This window comes from Lontra canadensis, unplaced genomic scaffold (genome assembly GCF_010015895.1).
Source record: "Lontra canadensis isolate GAN:19392208 unplaced genomic scaffold, GSC_riverotter_1.0 scaffold9, whole genome shotgun sequence".
Lineage (NCBI taxonomy): Eukaryota > Metazoa > Chordata > Mammalia > Carnivora > Mustelidae > Lontra > Lontra canadensis.
In genome coordinates, this window is record NW_022631003.1 from 6,638,314 (window position 1) to 6,650,694 (window position 12,381).

The window sequence follows — 12,381 nt, forward strand, 5'->3', positions numbered from 1 at the left end:
AAACTGAGACAGACGTTGAGTAACTTGGTGGGTATGTTGTGAAGTCAGGATTCAAACTCAGGTCTATCTGAATTCCAAAGCAATGCTCTTTCCAGTACTCCCTAATATGTGCAAGGATGCAAAGTTAAGCAAGGTCCTCACCCTCTGCCTTCTCTTATCCGCAGTTCTCTTTCATTATGTGGGTGGGCTCAATGATAGGAATAGATATGCTGATGAAAAATAATCACTTGCTATTCCAGGGACAATACCTATGCATGTATGTACGTATGTATGTATGTATTTTATTTATTTATTTATTTTTAAAAAAGTAGTCTCCACACTGGGTGTGAAGCCAACACGGGCTTGAACTCACGACCCCAAGGTCAAGACCTGAGCCAAGATCAAGAGTCGGATGTTCAATCCACGGAGCCACCCAGGTGCACCAGATAATTCCTATATCTCAATAAGAACTGTGGACATTGAGTCCTTAATATGTGCCCATCAGTCTGCTAAGAGCGTCACATTCACGATCTCACCTAATTGTCATTAGCCCGTGCCTGCCGTGGGTTGGGATGAGGAGCAGCACCTTCCAGCTCTCTGCTGCGACTCACCGGGGTGGGCTCTGCGACACTGGCTTCCCCGCGAGAAGTCGTACGAAAATTACATGGCACACTCGTGTTAGGGACGGTCACAGCCCTCTCGGCCGGACCACAGACAGCTGATGCAAGCCCTTTCCCCTCCAAGCAACAAGCGGGTTGTGAGTGCAGATCTAGCCGTCCTCCCTCATCCGCAGTTTCGCTTTCCACAGTGTCAAGCGCAGGCGGGAAGCCGCCCATCGTCCTTCTGACGAATCAGCAGCAGCTCAGCAGTAGCTTGCGGGACGCCGCGACGCCTGCGTCATCCACCGAGCTGCGCCTCGCGGGTGTTAGCATCTCACATCCTGAGTAGAAGGGTGAGTACAGTACAGTAAGATATTTAGAGAGAGAGAGAGAAGGAGAGAGAGACCTTATTCTCATAACGTTTATTACAGTATAAATGCCCCTGAGTGAGCCAACGGGATGGCTCTGATTCAAACCCAAAGATGTCTGCTCTCAGAGGCCAGATGCCTGACAGGGAGGTCTATAGCTGATAATCTCCACCAGACGGTAAATTCTTTGAGGAGTATTGTGTTTGGTCACCTTCATAACATAACGACACACGGTACAGAGCAGGGATTCCGTAACTCCGGTTACTGAGCACTGCCGTGGAGAGGTGATGGCTTAGGGTGACTCGACGGAGTAAGACGTAAGGTACAGGCTCCATGCTTTTTAATCGACCTGCATTGAAGCCAGGGTTAGGTTTCTATTCTAGATCCGACCTCTGTGTGCTCCTGTTGGCCAGTCGTCTTCAGTTATTGTGGTTGTTTCACGCCTACCTTTCCCAGCAGTTTACAGCCTTAGCATTCGGGTCACATTTCACTTTTAGGTAAGCCTCCCTGCTCAGACCTCTTCCCTGTGGGAATAAGGTTTGATTTCCACTATTTCCAGTCAGAATTCCTTACTTGGCCATTGCTGCGCTGCAAGGATCTGACCGCGGTGGAGGAGACATTGTTTTTCAGAAAAGGACAGGGCTCAAAGCTCTTGATTGGTCTCAGGGCCCCACGCTCTTTCCCGCAGTTTTCATTAGAGAGATCCGGGCTGGTTCTCAGGAGCTTCCTGTGGGCCAGCTGCTCCGCTGGGGTTGGCAGGTACCAGGTGTGCCGGACAAACAGACTCACCTCAGAGGCCCGGGCCCTTTGAAGTGCCGCAAGAATGTCACACTTCAAAGAAACCTCACTGCAGCTGTCACCTGGCTATCTAGTGGAGGTCAGGGAGTTAATATGCAACCACAGACTCAGTCCGCCCACCTCTGACCCACACCTGGGAAGCCCAAGCACATTTTCCTCCAATGCAGGGGATTTGAAAGCATTGCTCCTAATTTATCGCAGCATAGTTCCTACTTTATCTCAGCAAGAGCTCAGTGCCCCGAGTTTTTAGATAAAAATCCATTGTGCATGTCCGTTCAACAATAAAATAAGTAGAGGAGCTGCATCTTTTTCTTTCCTGAATAGAAATTATTTTGTAATGAAGTAAGTATTTGCAATTACTACTAGCAGGAGTTTAATTATGGGACTAATTTGTGAAAAAAAATTCCCGAGGCTTCCTGCGAATGTGGCATCTTTTATCTGAGGATCACAATGCACTGTATGCAAATTAATGAATGCTCCTGGGCTTGGTGTGCATTCAGTTACTGTTTTAAATTTTCCTTAGGCATCCAGTACTCTGGGGCTGAGGTGAGAGGCTAAAGTTTATTTATAAATTGCAGCACGATGGGTGCAGATTAGATCTAAAAAAGAACTTCCTGGTTGTGATGTTACTAAACGCTGGCCTGAATCACTGTGTCAGTTTTTAAAGACTTGCATCATGAGGACTTCCTGCCACTTCCATGGTGCCCTTTTAGCAACAAATCAAATGCTCCTCCATAGAACAAGCTGAGTCTTTGACTTAAGCATGAATAGTAAAATATCAAAGGAAAGAAAAAGAGGATTGTAGTTGGTGACATAGGAAAACCCCAATTCTGGACTCTGTGAAGACCAGGGCAGCAAGGTGTTGATGCATCAATTAACATCATAAAGAACACATTTTTCATGGAGTTGCTTTTTCTGCTGTTCTCACCTTGCAAATTTAGACTGTAGCTCCCTTCCCCTCTACCTTTACGTACACATTCCATTAAAGATTATAGGTTCTGTGTTTTTAAGAAATAGGATGGACAAATATCTGCATATGTGTGTTTAGGGTAGAGGTTCATTTCAGATTTCTGTCCAGTGTCTGACAGATAAGCCAGCCCCGCTGTTCTAATATTCCTTCTGACCTTGGTTTATATAGGCTTCGTGTTTCTTCCACCTACTTTCCTTGCGAAGGGAGAGGAAAGATTTGGGAACACAACAGGCCCTTTTTAAACAGTTTCCAACTACTCTGAGGGCGGAAACTAGGTCACCTCTCACTGTTCCCCAATCTCCTTCTGCCTGTGTTTTATGACCAATTAGAATCATCAAGTTTCTCTCTCCCAGTGTCTTACAACTTATTAGAACCATCAGATGTTTCTGTAGCTTTGGCGCTAACCTTTGCAGATAGTTTTCTTCTATCCTTAGGAGTCAGTGTCCCTAGACTTGTATCCAGCTGAAGCAGGGTGAGTGGAAGAGTTGAAGATAAAGGTTTCTAGGATTGGGCTGCTTAGTTCAAAATGTGGTCCTATCATGTACTAGCCATGGGAACCTGAGCAAATTTCTTGATCTCTCTTCCTCAGTTTCCTCATCTGTCAAATGGGTACGGTAATAATCCCTGCCTTACTGAAAACATGGGAGGGTTTGCATGCAAAACACTCCATAAGCACATAATAAGCACTCGAGAATGCTGTGATAATAATAATCATTATTGTTAATTAATTAGACTCCAAAAATATTAGTGTGAGTCTTCTAGGGGAAGACTCATGCTTGTATCTCTTCCTAGATCCAAAGCACCTTCAATTATTATTGTGTTTCTTCAGTTGTGGGTTGGATCTTATTAATGGTTCATGGAATCAATTTAGTTCGGTCTCAATTAGCCTGAGAAGAAAGGAAGAAGAGCAGTAGACAGGTGGGTATTAAGGATAGTATTGTTTTATAAAACTTTCATTTCTATTATACATGTACACTTATATGTTATATATGTTTACTTAACATACTTAGATATGTATATTTACATTTATACCTACAGGAGGAGTATTGAATGCGATGTAAAATATCTTATTTCAACTGTAGTCAAAAAAGTGAAAACCATGAGGCTAAAATATACAACGTGAAAAGAAATGCTTGTTGTAACCCTGTGAGTCCTCTATGTCATGGGTTATATAGAGCTTTTTCAAGATAGTAGGGTGTTTTAGAAATAGGATTAGGAAAGTCGTAAGTGCAGCCAGTGAGGGAAGAAAGGAATCATTTGAATGACTTCCAGGGCAAAGAGGGAAAAAAACCATTACATATGTAGTATGTACATTATAAAAGTTCATTCTTTGCAAAGTAGATAAACGCAAAGGGTTAATATCTTTAGTGCATAAAGAATGCTGGCAAAGTATTCACAAAAGAATATAGCAAATAAGCATATAAAAATATCTTTGTCCTCATTAGTAATGAAGGAATACAAAGGAAAACAGTAAAATTGTTTTCTCACAAATCAGATCAATTTTGTTTTATGGTATTACCAAATGTAGAAAAAGTTGTAGAGAAGTAAATACCTCCACACAGGTCTAGTGAGAATAAAGGTGGGTAAAATTTCTTTGAGGGAGGAATTTGGTATTTTCATTTCAAAGGTCATTAAGATTGTATATACCTTTTGAGTTGACAACTCTACTTGAAAGAGTCTATCCTAAAGCCATAATAAACCAAGTGAACAAACATTTGCCAACCGGATGTTCATTGCAGGAATGTTATAGTAAAACACTGGAAGATAAAACATTCAAAAAAAGATGGTTGATAGACTTTGGTATGCTGATAGAACTGAATAAAAGATACTCATTAAAAATGATGCCATGGACAAACCATAAGTGACTTTTAATCTCGCAAAAGAAACTGAGGGTTGCTGGGGGAGGGGGGTTGGGGAAAGGGGGGTGGGGTTATGGACATTGGGGAGGGTATGTGCTATGGTGAGTGCTGTGAAGTGTGTAAACCTGGTGATTCACAGACCTGTACCCCTGGGGATAAAAATATATGTTTATAAAAAATAAAAAATTAAAAAAAAATGATGCCATGGTTGGCTTCTGGAGTAATTCCTCTTTGTGTGGGGACTGGTGGCCATAGGCAAATCCCACCTTGAAAGGAGACTTTCTTTCCTTGGACACCAGACTTCTCTGAAATTATTAAAGACTTAGACCTTAAGTTTTGCAGTTTTTCCAACGTGTACCAGATTGAATGTAGGCATCAGTGCTAAGATAAATAACAAGAATATGATTGACTTTTAGTAACATATAATGTGGAAGAAAAATTGCAGGTTACTTATGCATGGGCCAGATAGCCCAAACTTGCCTTGATGTTCCCTGTAAGAGCCCTGACCACACCCAGTTCCCCTTTGGCCTCCCTCCCAGGAGCCTGATGCAAGTGTCAAGTATTCTGGACTGTGTGTTATTACACCCACTGATGGAACTGCTGTCCCTCCCCTGCCTGACCCAGGAGAAGACAGGGCTATAAACTAGGGCCTTTAGTGCTTGCCACTCTCACGGTGCTGCCTACCTGCCTCCCTGTGGTCAGCTGGGAGCTGTGGTAGCTGTAGCACTTACTCTCCCAGCTAGCAGACTTGGGGAAGCCTTTAGTTTTCCTTTTTGTTTTCCTCCTGTCTACTGAGGCTAGCCCACTGGCTAGGATCTGTAAAACAACGCTCCTAGCTCTACTTTTGAAATGTAGAAATTAGCTGTTAATCAGAGGGTAACCTGTAGAATGATGGCTAATAATATGGCAGGTGAAAAAAGCAGTTATGATACAATATAATGTACAGTATACTATCATTTTAGGAAAAATAGTGTGAATTTATACAAGCTAAAAATAGGTCTAAAGGGAGAATATAATATTGGTATTATATATTATATATTTTGTTATATATAATGCACATTAATTATATATAATTATATATATAAGTTTATGGGAAGTATATACACCATAAAATTAACAATTTTTTTTTCTGTTTGGGAGGATTCAGGTGATTTCTCCTTTCAGGTTTTTCTCCTTTTGTAATTTTTCTCTAATAAGCAAATATTACCTTAATAAGGAAGACAAGCCTTTTTGTCATTGCTGTTGTCTTATTCACTGATGCGTGGACCCTATAATGATATCTGTTGGAAAGCAGCCTCTCAGTAAACATCACGGATCGAGGAATGTCTGGAAATGCTGAGTGTCATTGCTTCTATTGGGAATGGAGAGCAGTAAAGAGAGCTTTTGATTCATTGTTCCCATCACTTTCTTCAAATAGCCTCAGCTTTTTAGGTTCACCAGTTAGAGTTTGGTTGGTATGTGTTCAAAAACAACTTCCTTTCTGCTACAAAATCACTCATGGCTTTGGGCTCCCTGGTGTATGCTCTTTCTTCCCATGCAGAGGGTTCCTGCCTGCTGACCCCAGAGGTCTGGCTACTGCACCCCAGTTAACCTGCCAGCTGAGGTTACCTGACGGGGGTCAGATGACCTGCAGGGGTGAGATGGTGACGAGCTTGGTCCTTGGTGTTCAACTCAAATTGAAGAGAAATGACGCAGTGACTACAGTGTTCTTGTTTCTTGTCCTTCTTCATGGGGTTGATGTGAAGCATAAATTAACTGAAGCACAGGTGTGGGGATAGGAATGTGGTGCATGATCAGCACATGGAAGTTCCCTGTCCATGGCCCTCTCCCCCTACAGGACTTCTACACTGTAGGTTTTCCTTTGGAGGCTCGGGGAGCTAATTATTTCAAGCTGGTGTGGGAATTTAGCTCCGGAGATTGACTGGTAGATCAAAACTGGGATTGTTCTGACCAAAAGGAGCACGGCTCTGTACCTCATTAAGTGTCTTTTTGGCATTTTGTCTTTCTCTTTCTGGCTGCTCTTCTGCTCACACCCCTTTTGGAGTCTGTGCTGATGAATCTAAAGTTTTCACGGTACCACGGGGTTTGTGGGAACTGAATCCACTTCTTCAAGATCTAACATAAAAATAAGTCCTGGCCTCATGCCTAAAAGAAGTCACTGGGAACCCAGTCAGAGCCGGGCAGCGAGCCCAGGCCCAGGCTAATGAGACATTTACATTCTAGGCCTTCCCTTTCACTTGGTCTTCGTGGGATGCATTGTGAGTGTGTACAGCGGGCGGAGGCCCTCCGTGCTTCCGAGTTTGGGGCCTTGCACTCCTGCAGCAGAGCAGGAGTGTTAGGAAAACACAAACAAATGCAATACATTTAACAAATGACAAATCCTTAGCTGAGAGCAAGTACTTATTTTTTTTTTTAACTACTTATTTTTCATTTAAATTCTCTTCTGAGTCTTCTTATCTTCCATCCATGTTGGACCTGTTCGTTGCTACAGTCTAATCATTTACTCTGACAGGAGGTCGAAATGGACAAAGGGAAAATGTAATCTCATTTCTTTCAGTATTTGTGGGAACACCGGGCCCTCGGATCAATATTTGTTGGGGTTTTAGGAATCTACCAGATTCAGGAATATTTAAAAAGCACCTAGAAGAGAATTTGGAATTGGAAAATAATACCTAGGAGGAAGTGGAAGGCACAGTGATCATTTTGTTTGGAGAATAGCATTGGCTTTCTCATAGTCAGATGGTCACTAGTAGACCATAAAGACAAGAGGGAAAGTACTTAGGTTTAACTTAGGTTAAAAGAAGTATTTTTCTCTCAGGTAATGGATGCTGGTATGATAAAGTTTGGTAAATTTTATTTTTTTTTTCCAAAAATAGGAAAGCTAGTTGTACAGTTTGTGCCAGAAGAGGACCCAAAGGCTTTGCCGGTAAACTTGCAGGCTTTTTCTAGGCTGGGGAGAGACCCAAGGGAGGCAGACAAAGTGACTCCTGAGTTAAAGAATCATTGTTTCAAAACAGGGGTGAGAAGAAAGGAAGTTAAAGTTCATTTCCAGAAATTGCAGGTTCTCAGATTTGGGAATTGCTTTTCAATAATGGCTCTTTGTGTAGTACATTTTGATTTGTTTTAAGCACAATTTCAGAGGTGTCAAGAAAAATAATCCCAAACGTGAAAGTAAAGGAAAAAGAGGACAGGGTCTTGTATCAGTATCACATTTGGAGAAATATTAAAAATGCCACCAAGGATTATATAATTATTCAAGGAAAAATACCTTTTGTTTGACATATTGTTTATCACCAACAAAGCCTGAACTCTGTGAGGTTACATGATGATTTATAGATTTATGTCTCGTAGAAAAGATAACCCCAAAGATTATGTTTTCATTGTCCTGTAGGACATTAACCGATTTTGTATTTAACCAGCACCTTTATTCCTACATTCTCTTTTACAAATTTGTATAAATACCAGGTCCCCAAATGCCCTTGGAAGCAGCTTCCATTCTGCAGGCTCCCCCATCAACAAGTTGAATATGAGTTAACATGTGTTCGTTCGTTTGTGTGAGCCATGTTTTAGCTATTTAAGAATCAGGGCGCCTGGGTGGCTCAGTCAGTTACGTGTCAGACTCTCAATTTCGGTGCAGGTCATGATCTCAGGGTCGTGAGGTTGAGCCCATCTAGATGGGGCCCCACCTCGGCCTGTGTGTGGAGTCTGCTTAAGATTCTCTCTCTCAAACAGAGGGGTGATGAAGGGGAGGGGGGTGGGAGGGATGGAGTGGTTGGGTGATGGTCATTGGGGAGGGTATGTGCTATGGTGAGTACTGTGAATTGTGTAAGACAGATGAATCACAGATCCGTACCCTTGAAGCAAATAATACATTATATGTTAATAAAAAGAAGAAGATCCTTTCTCTCCCTCTTTCTCTGTCTCTTCCCACCCCCTCTAAAAAAAAAAAATTAAAACAATTTTTAACTATTTAAAAAATCACGCTTTGACAGTAGAATTTGATTTCTTACTGTTTTCTGAGTAAGCGTTCTCATTATAACTTCTCTTCTCTTTGATTATTGAGGAATGGGGTCATGATTTTTTTTAACATATATTTTTGTGGAAGCTGCGTGTATAATTCCACCTGTATTCTTCCAAAGTGTTTTTAAGCCTCTGACAAAACTAGTTCCTGATTTAAATCAGTGTGAAAATCTGTCCTTGTTCTTAAAGGAAGTTAGGGTGAGTGAGACTTCTTTATAGCAATCCAGGAATTTTATCTAAATAGAAAAATCCGTGTTTAATGTAGTTCAGTACTGTCAATGAACAGCTCTTGTATACATACAGTTTTTGTTGACTACTCTGTTAAAATTTAGACCTACCCGTGTAAATGGTTTTGGGGTAAAAAAACTGAATTGGTTTCCTAGAAAACCAGCTCTTTAAAAAAGTTAATACACTGAATCATAAACAGTCAGAATTGTTTGTTCATTGCCTGAATGAATTTGACTCCTTGTCCTTAAATAATGAGCCACTTGAATTCAGCTGCTTTTTGGTGCAATACAGTTGCATCTTTGAAATTTTGGAGCTGCAGAATGATCTCAAATAGTCTTAACTGGTTACAAAGAAAAACAGGCAAGAGAAACTGTGCCACTGTAAAAGCAAACAGATAAACATATCTGGGACTGTAGCAATTCTATCTGTCTCTTTCATTCAGACAGATAAGATCTTTTATAGAAATAAATACCTGATACCCAGAAAGGAAATACTTGTTATATGGACCTATCTGGCAGCTGGAAATAAAACTCATGACAAAGGAACTCCAGATGTTTATCATAGTGTTTCAATATTTAAAATCAGAATAGAAGTACCAGTTATCTTTATAGACATAGATTTCTTTTAGGTTACTCTTTCTGTAGTTAAGTACTTAAATTCTTGCATAAAGGTGTGTATAAATAGACTGTCAGGAAATTTTTTTCTTATTGAGAGCAGTGGGTAATGACAGAAAATAACGAGACGATTGTGTTTGTTTTAGAAAGCAGTATTCATCAATTCTGCTCTCCCATCTGTTTCATAAATATGGTTTGGCCATTGTTTAAAATTGGGGTAAGCTTATACTCCTCATTGTACTAGTTCCTTTAGCAGCTTATTTCCAAGATGGAGTATCAATATTTGACAGGAGGGAATGCTTAATTTTCTTATGTCAATATATTAAAAATCTAAGAGCAAGAAGGAAATTCTACACTTCCATGATTGATAATTTAGAAGTAGTTAAAAAATAAAAAGAATCGAGATATGATTTTTTAAACACAATTTACTAACCGATATGTCAGTTACTGATATTTTTAAGGCTGATATTCTTGATATGGCATATTTGCAGGCATCTAAGTTACAATAATTAAACATGGACAAACACAAACTCAGATTTACAAAACTGTTTTTAACTGTTGTTAAAAGCTCCCTAAAGATAAAGATGTTTATTATTTGTTTCCCTTTTGACTAGTAAGGCATTATAAATAAATGTAATGAAAAGCTTTGATTTTTTTTTTTTTGAGGAAACTTTGTTCTTAATAAAATGTCTTGAAATAAAAAAAATTGTGATTTGAAATTGTTGAAATCAGTTTCTAGAACTACCTCTATCCTTAGGCTTTCAATGTTTTCTTGGTCTTCAGTTGTTTGTATGTATGTTTTTATTTTTTTGGCTATCAGTTATCAAAACAATTGATAATGGATGACTGCTGTCTTCTCTACCAGCCTTCAGAGCTGTTTATATCAATATGAAGTTTCCACTAATTCTCTAGTTCTGCAGGTCTTAGTTAATGTTGGCTTATCTTAAACAAGCAATGTTTACATAATTCTTTACTGAGGCTTCTCATCCAGCTTTGATTAATTTGGCGAAAATAGAAATGATGATCCGAGAAGTACTGACCCCTAGGTACAAAATAGTTGGTCCAGTTGTTTTAACTTTTGTTTTTTTTTTTTTTTTGACAACTACTATTTAAAAAGAACCAATTATAATTAAAAAAAAAAAAGAGAACCAATTATAACAGCAATATATTCTCCTGGCTGGATAAACAGAAAAGAATACTCATAGGGGCTCAAAGTTAATCCGCAAGAACTTCTAGGAGGGGGTGTCTGTTGCAGTAAAAAACAAACTGATAGGTATTCTTAAAAATCTTTCCCCCCAGATTCTTTCTTTTTTTAAAATTAATAAAATGATGTTCAGATGGGTTAAATTGGTAATGGGGATTAAAGAGTACAGTGATCATGATGAAAAAAATAAAACAAAATTCAGAATAAAATGATAATTGTAAATAGAAGAATAATGATAGAGATAAACCATAGTTCTCATTCTTTCAGAAATTTTGGCATTTTGTTCATGTAATGGCATATGACCTATAAGTGGTACCTTTAAAAAATAAATCAACTGACTGCATTCTCCTGTGGATAGGCAGAAGAAACCTAGAACATTTTTTACTAAATGAAAAAAAAAAAAAAAAACAACTTTTCCTTGAAATCATTCTTTCACATTGTACACAAATTATTTAAAGATAACTTTCCCACAATACAACCAGCCAGCTTAATTCCTCTAAGACATAGGAATGACTTAAGACTTTTTAGTTTTCCTCAGAAAAGCAATTTTAGCAAGTACTGTGTCTGGAACTTGATGAATCTAATGTAATCATAGTTATCCTGAAGCAACAATCCCCATGACCAGAAATTGCTTAAAATATGAAAGAATATAGTATCCCTCAAAGGAAATAATATTGCTCAAAGCATTTGCAGAGGGGTCTGGACATTTCTGGAATTTTCAGCCTTTGGGATTTAACAGGTGGAACACAGAATAGTTTGTGTTGCTTGGTCTTTGTATACAGTAGAGAGGTTTGCAGTTCACTGCCAGCACATACAGAATTGGTCAGAGACAAACCTGTGAGGCAAAGTTTGTTCCCATGCTTGTCCTGATTGGCAAGCATCTCAGATGATCTCATGGGCTCTGGAGTCAGATGGCCTGAGTTCAAATGCTGACTCTACACTTGCTAGCGCTATGACTTGGGGTAAATTGCTTAAGCACTCTGTGTCTCAGTAAACCCATGTGTAAAATATAGATTTCAGTGGAACCTACTATCATGTGAATATATTCACTTAACATGCATACGGAACTTAGAACAACTGTCTGGTTCAGGGTAAACGTTTGATAAACGTTAGCTGTTTATTTTCATAATTCTGCCTCTGGTATCCTAGGACTCCCTTTTTATTTCACTTGTTCCTATGTATTTGCTTTTCTTTTTCTTTTTCTTTTTATATTTTAACACAAGGCTGGAACTCACCACCCTGAAATCAAGACATGAGCTGAGATCAAGAGTTGGATGCTCAACTGATTGAGCCACCCATGCGCCCCCTCCCCCAAATTTGCTTTAAAGTGTATAATGTTTTGTGTGTATAGTAATCACCTATCTAGTTTTAATAGTACATTAAGAAAAGTTAATGAGTGAGTCAGGAAAAATTCTAGGAATGGAGAAGCCCTTCCAATCCTCAGATATATGTAACACCCAAGTACTGTTTACTGTGGGCTCACAAGTTACCAGGTAAGTTACCAGATAAGCAAAGTGAAGGATTTTTCCTGTTCCAAAACAGGAAGGAAAATTCCTGTTTTGAGAGCAAAGGCTAGAGTTTTCCTTGTGATGCAGGAGGATTAATTGATAAAATGCTAAAAGAGAAAATGTGCTGTTCTTAAGTGACAGGGGTTTGTTTCTTTATGAGACAGACCTAAGGCTTTCCAAGCCCTTTGTATACCCAATCAAAACTACCTCTTTTTCTTGTATATCCCCTTTACT